Genomic DNA, 6,315 nt, shown 5'->3' with positions numbered 1-6,315 from the left:
AAAGTAAAAGTGAACATGGGTCGAAAAATAAGAGATCATGATTGTAAATAAATTTGTATTGTGACAAAAAATCGGTAGATAAGTGACTATGCAATTGCCTAGGAGATAATTTACAAACTAGAGGAGCTTAGGTGGATCAGTTTCAAAAACTGAATTTTTTAGAATTTGTAGAGAAACTTATCCTTTGATTTCCCAAGCATGATCCCTTGGACACAGATAAATTGAGGTGAAGTACCAAGACCATTATAACCTGGAGTTAGCTCAAAGTATTATTTTCATATATGAGGGCTCATAAGGGTGACTTTGTATTTGCACATAATAGGTAAAACGTAGTTCTGCCTGCAACGGTTAGAAGTGAGTCAGGGCACTCCTATCCACCACACGAGGAAACATTTATGGTACTGGTTGATTATGATCAGGCTGTGCCTAGAGAGAGCGATAGGTAGAATCTGCTAAGAACAAGAATAGGGAGTTTTCAAGTCCTTTGCTTCTGGTGAGCAATGCTGAGAAGTAGAAACTGGTGGAATAATTAAGCAGGATCAAAAAAGCCTGAGGAATTTAGCAATATTACCTTCACAGAATTGGAAACTCTGTAAATCTCCTCTTATCACAAAAGCAACCCTCTTCTTACCCAAGGTCTGGTTTAGATCAAGCAGAGACCTGGAGTAGTGTAAACATCCAGTTCTGTTATGTATCTCTCAAGCAAGCTAATTTAAGGGAAGGTATTTGCTGAGGAGAGAAAGTACGAATGTTATTAGCAACTGAGCAAAGATAAGTGCAACACAAATAATAAGTTAGTTGCCCTGAGCCCATTCAAACAACTCAAAGAATTTAAAGCAACTCAAGCTCAGTTTTGCCCAAATGCTCCTTTGATGCAAATGCTGCTGGAGTACAGGATTTTAGAAGCCTTACACTATGGGAAATGGAAACAACTGGACAAAGCTTGCCTGAAAATGGAGACTATCTGCTGTAGAAAACAAACATGAAGAAAGATGTTGGGTCACAGATCAGAGAAATCTGACCCAACAAATTCCCTTTTCTTTTCATATGCTTATTGGTGAGTGACTTTATTGAAAAAGAAATCAGCAATTAAATTTTGAAATAGCAGTATATGCCCAAGTTACTTTAATGACAAGAAGGCCTGGAATCAACTTCTGTCTTCTGAAGAGCAGACAGAAGGCTAATGTCAAGGATCAGGGACCTGATGAATTGTTTCAGGATGCTGCAATAACCAAACAGATTAATTGGAGACACTGAAACTGGATACTTGAGAGGTAAAGCTAGCTTACAATAATACTATTATAGTATTTACGTCTGCTTTGAGACCATTTAGAAATAATACTAATATTTCTGATTTTATTTGAATATTCTCAGATATTAGACACTCGTATAGCCAGTGCCTAGCTATGACTTCTGTTTTGCAGGAAAAAAATATAGTTAATGATGATTCTCCTGACAAATAAATCCAGAAACTGGTGATTGGTATAAGATTTAAAAACCATTAATGAGAGTTAAAGGGAGCTTTACATCTTGCATTGCCTTCTGTTTCTTCCAACAAAATATGCACATAATGTTGTACTATATTTAAAAGATTCTTTTTATACCATCCCCTGGGCTCACTGAAATTGTAAAAAATTTGCAGTTAGTGTTTCATCAGTTAATTTCAAATATCAAGTTAGATAATAGCATTAGAACATCTTGCTTCAGGGTATGACAAAAAGTTTTATATTATGGCAGAAATCTGTGGCTCAGGCTACATAAAATCTTACATTTCAATTTCCACAGTTTTATATTATGCTTTAATGATGACGACTAGCTTGTCCATATAAATGGAGTAAGTTTGTTTGTAATATATTGTCAGCTTCAACAGAATCCTGTACTTTTGGAGTTATTAATTGCCCCAGTGAAAGTCCAAAGACAGCCATCTTTTGAATATTTTGGGATATATGCTTATTCAAAAGAAATTAAGCCTCAGAAATTGGAAATTAAAAGAGAAACATCACAAACTTTGAATGACTTTCAGAAATTCCTGTGTGATATACCAACAACCACTGTGCCTTCATGACACCCACCTAGTTCCTCTGCTTATTTGTGACTGTTGTGATGCTTGAAAGATTAGTGGGACACCAGGTAATGAGAGAATGATTTGTCTCTGTGGCTTTGACTGATAATTTGAAACCTGTTCCTCATGCAGCATTGCATTTTTCTGCATAAATATAGAGAGAGATGCCTGATGTTATGACAAGGCTTTAGCCAAGCTTTCTGGTGTCAATGAGAAACCTCCTTCATACTGTGAGAATACAGTGGAGGAACAGAGTAAGAGGATGTCCAAATATAGGGGTGGAATAGGACGCAGAGCAGAGGCTGCCGTCATGTGGAAAATAACAAAAGAAAATAATTAAATTAAAAAAAATAACTGATTGTCATACAGGGATGGCAGATGGACATTTGATTCAAGGGCTCCTATGGTTTATGAAAACATATTTTATCAATGCATAAAATTTGCATCTAAAGATATTCTATTTGTTTTTAAGTTTTTCAAGACATGGTTTCTCTGTTGCTTTGCAGCCTGTCCTGGAACTAGGTCTGTATAGCAGGCCGGACTAAAACTAATGGAGACACACCTACCTCTGACTCTTGATTCCTATGTGCTGGGATAAAAGGTGTGCATCATCTCCACATAGTGGATATGTTACTTTTGAAATGATGTCCTACTTTTGTTCCACAGAAGATGAGAACCTGTGGATTGTTACCAGGCCAACGTTATTTGAAGGAGCAAGGACTCCCAGAAGACCTCCAGAAACCCTATAAAAAGTTTCCCAACAAGCTTAGGAAGCATTTTGGAGAAAACTACAAGCAAATTTCCAAATAATCAAATATGTTGATCTTTATTTTAGGTGGGACATTATATTTAGAAATGAACCATTTACATTGGATTTGATATTAGTTTACTTATAAACATATAAGGTTGATTTTAGTATATGTATCTGCTCTTGATTAAGGTTTTGTCTTTGCTGGTCATTTAAATACGTATAGTTAAGAAGATTAATAGATAGTTATTAATAATAATCAAAATCTTAATAACATTATTTAGTTTTTATAAATATGCAGAGATATAGTTCAGTTACATAGATAGTCTTCAACACTTCAAAGACCTAAAGAACATAACATTTAAAAGGTTTTAAGAACTTACAATTTTCTCCACAGTGAAACATATCTGCTTTTGGCAGCACAAATTACTTCATTTGTGGGTGCTTAAAAGGGAGAGTTATGCTTTCTACCCTAAACAACATAGATGACGCCCCTGATGTGGTTAGAAGTGAGAGAAGACTCTCTGCAGACAGAGGAGCTGATAGATTAAGAAGTATTTATGGTACTGTGACACAATCAGTCTGAGCCTAGTAAGCTGTAGAAGAAGCCACAAATACCATAGTGAGGGTCTTTAAAATCAATCACTTCTGACTAGGAATTCTGAGAGTCAAAGATGGTGGAAAGCTAGAACAGGAGCTAAAACGCCTGAGAGACTTAGTAATTTCACTTTCACAGAAGTTGAAGTGTCTGAAAATCTTCTGTCATAAAAGAATTACACATCTAACATAGTGGCTGATTTAGATCCATCAATGGTGCAGAGATCTCTTAGAGCAAGGCAAACACCCACCTTTTTTATGCATTTTTCCTACAAGCTAGTTTCCAGAGAAGCAGTGAGATGATGTGAAGATGTTCAGGGATTTCCAGTATTTCTAGAATAGAGCAATGAGATGATCAGGGAAATCTACTCAGACAACGAGACCTGAAACCATTAAAACAAGGCAAAGTATTAAAAGCAACCTAAGCATAGTGTGACCAATGTTCTCCTTTTACACATGCTGCTAGAGTATATGGATTTAAAAGCCATACTACAGGGACTTGAAATAGACAGCCAAATGTTGCCTGATAGGTAAAGGCTACCTGACGAGAAAAACTGAGTTTTCAGAACAAAGTCAGTCCACGGCTGTGAGTAATATGGCCCAAGGAGTTCTTGGAATAAATTTCTTTCTTCGGGAGAGCAGACAATGGACTTACCTTAAATAAGACAGGGACCTGTTGAGTTATTCCAGGATTCTGTTTCCACGCTGATGCAGCCATTAATAAGAATATTAATAATCCAGTATGTTGATTTTTGATTATTAAACAGCTATCCTACGGGAGTACTAATGTAATATATCAGCTTACTTTGACATCTTTTAGAAAGAAAGATGCCATTTCTGATCTTATTCAAAATTGTTGAGGAATTTTAACCTCATACACCCAAGGACTAGTTATGGCTGCTGCTTTTCAGGAGTAAACACGTAAATGTGTTCTCTCTCAACATAGAAATCTGTAAAATGGAAACTGATAGAAGAATTATAAATAGTTAATGAGACCGCACACCTAGGTTGAGCTTTAGAGACTAGACTGGATTACCTTCTCATTAAGGTATGGACCAAATAATACCTATAAAATATTTTAGATTTAATAGATTGATTTTTACCATGCCTTTTGTTCCAAAATATTTTCAAAGATTTTCATGTAGTGTTCCATAGGCCAATTAAAGGACCAAATTGAGAGATATTATTGATTAGTGTTGCCTTAGGTAATGGCAAACAGTGTAATATTATGCAATACATGTGTAGATCATGCAATACAAAATATTCTAAATATTTTCAACTAGTTTTCATTATCCATTCTGGATTCTGTTTGTTCATGAAAAATGAAGGAATTTGCATGCAATTCTTGGACAGCTTCAGCAGAACCTTTCCCTTATGGGTAGTTCATTTCCCACAGAAAATACAAAAGCAACCACCTTTCCCAATCAGGACATATATTTCATCCTAAAGAAATTAAGACTCAGTAATTGGATATTGGGATCAATAGTTTGAAAACTTTGAAGGAATGTCAGAAATAACTGGTAAATATTCATTGACTGTGCTTATTTTAAAATTGTCTCCTGAAAATCATGAGCAATGCAGTGAGATAATTGGGAGAAGTGACCCAATTATCCCAGGTTTTATATTGAAGCTGCAGGTCAAAGGTTGACTCAAGTGAGCATTCTCCCTGGCTTCTTGAATACACAATTTCATTAAATAAATAAATAAATAAATAAGTAAATGTGAGTTATCCTTCAGTCACGACATAATTCACTGCATCATGTACTTTTTCTTCTAAATTTTCTAAATGTGAATTCCCACAAGCATTTTACCATGCATAGATTTTGGCATGATGGTGTAGAAGAGACTTTTCTCTAAAGCAAATGAAAAGACCATTGCAATGGATTATGGACAGGACAAAACCATGCTATTATATTGGGTCAAGTGCATGTGAGCTCATGTGTGTGTGTGTGTGTGTGTGTGTGTGTGTGTGTGTGTGCTGTGTGTTTACACAAAGATAAAGGACCACAATAGCTTCCTGAAAGTTTGGTGTAGTGGACTGACCAGAAGATTACCAGACTAGATGATATTGGAGGTGCTAGTGCTCACCAAGTAGTAATGGATTGAGATTGCTGAAATTGTGGTTTTGAAACTCTGATGATAATAATGGATACACATCATTGCCACAGTGTGTATAGAGTGTGAGTTTATATGTATGCATTTCTATTTGCAAAAAAAGAATCATTTTTATAAGCAGTTGTATTTATTCATACCTTTTGTAGTTCATATATTTTATTGATCACGTTGAGTGACAATTGTTCCAGGGAAAGGCTGCTTGCTCGTCCCAGCCATCCTGCTCACTTAACCCCAAAATAACAAAACAGAAATTATATTAATTAAAACACTTCTTAACCCATTTGCTCTAGCCACTAATCAGCTAACTCCCATATCTTGATTTAATCCATTTCTATCAATCTGTATATTGCTACATGGCAGTGGCTTACTGGGAAAGAGATTCAGCATGTCTGAATCTGGTGGCTCCCTGGCAGCTCTCTCCTCTGCTTTTTTCTCAATGCATTTAGTTCTGTTTCCCCTGCCTACCTAAGTTCTGCCCTATCAAAAGGCCTAGGCAGTTTTTTTTTTTATTTATTAACCAATGAAAGCAACATGTATACAGAACGCCCTCCTACACCAAGATGTATGTATTTTACATAAAAATTATGTAATAATAAGGATATTTTCTAAATAGGAATGTTATCTTAAAACCCAGTCTGAACATGCAAAAATTAAAAAAAAATTGTATCTAAAAATGTCATGATAATGTAGTAACAATTTGATGTTTTCATTTGGAAAAACAGAATATACCTATTATTTTTAGAATTTCACAATTCTCTCCATGCTTCTATTAGTGTTTTACATATGTGTACAT

At 35.4% G+C, this 6,315-nt stretch overlaps 1 long non-coding RNA gene across 1 annotated transcript; it reads right to left on the bottom strand.

Annotated features, from left to right (window-relative positions):
• Positions 1-647: 647 nt before the first annotated feature.
• Positions 648-5,719, bottom strand: LOC121451096. Its single transcript, XR_005974666.1, has 3 exons — positions 5,660-5,719; positions 3,659-3,740; positions 648-729 (listed from the first exon to the last, which is right to left on the bottom strand). It is a non-coding gene; the product is annotated as an uncharacterized LOC121451096 (long non-coding RNA).
• Positions 5,720-6,315: the final 596 nt, after the last annotated feature.

Source organism: Microtus oregoni, unplaced genomic scaffold, assembly GCF_018167655.1.
Source record: "Microtus oregoni isolate MIOR12 unplaced genomic scaffold, Mior012 000000F_ref0000247, whole genome shotgun sequence".
Taxonomy (NCBI): domain Eukaryota; kingdom Metazoa; phylum Chordata; class Mammalia; order Rodentia; family Cricetidae; genus Microtus; species Microtus oregoni.
This window is presented reverse-complemented; position numbering and strand designations above follow the sequence as displayed.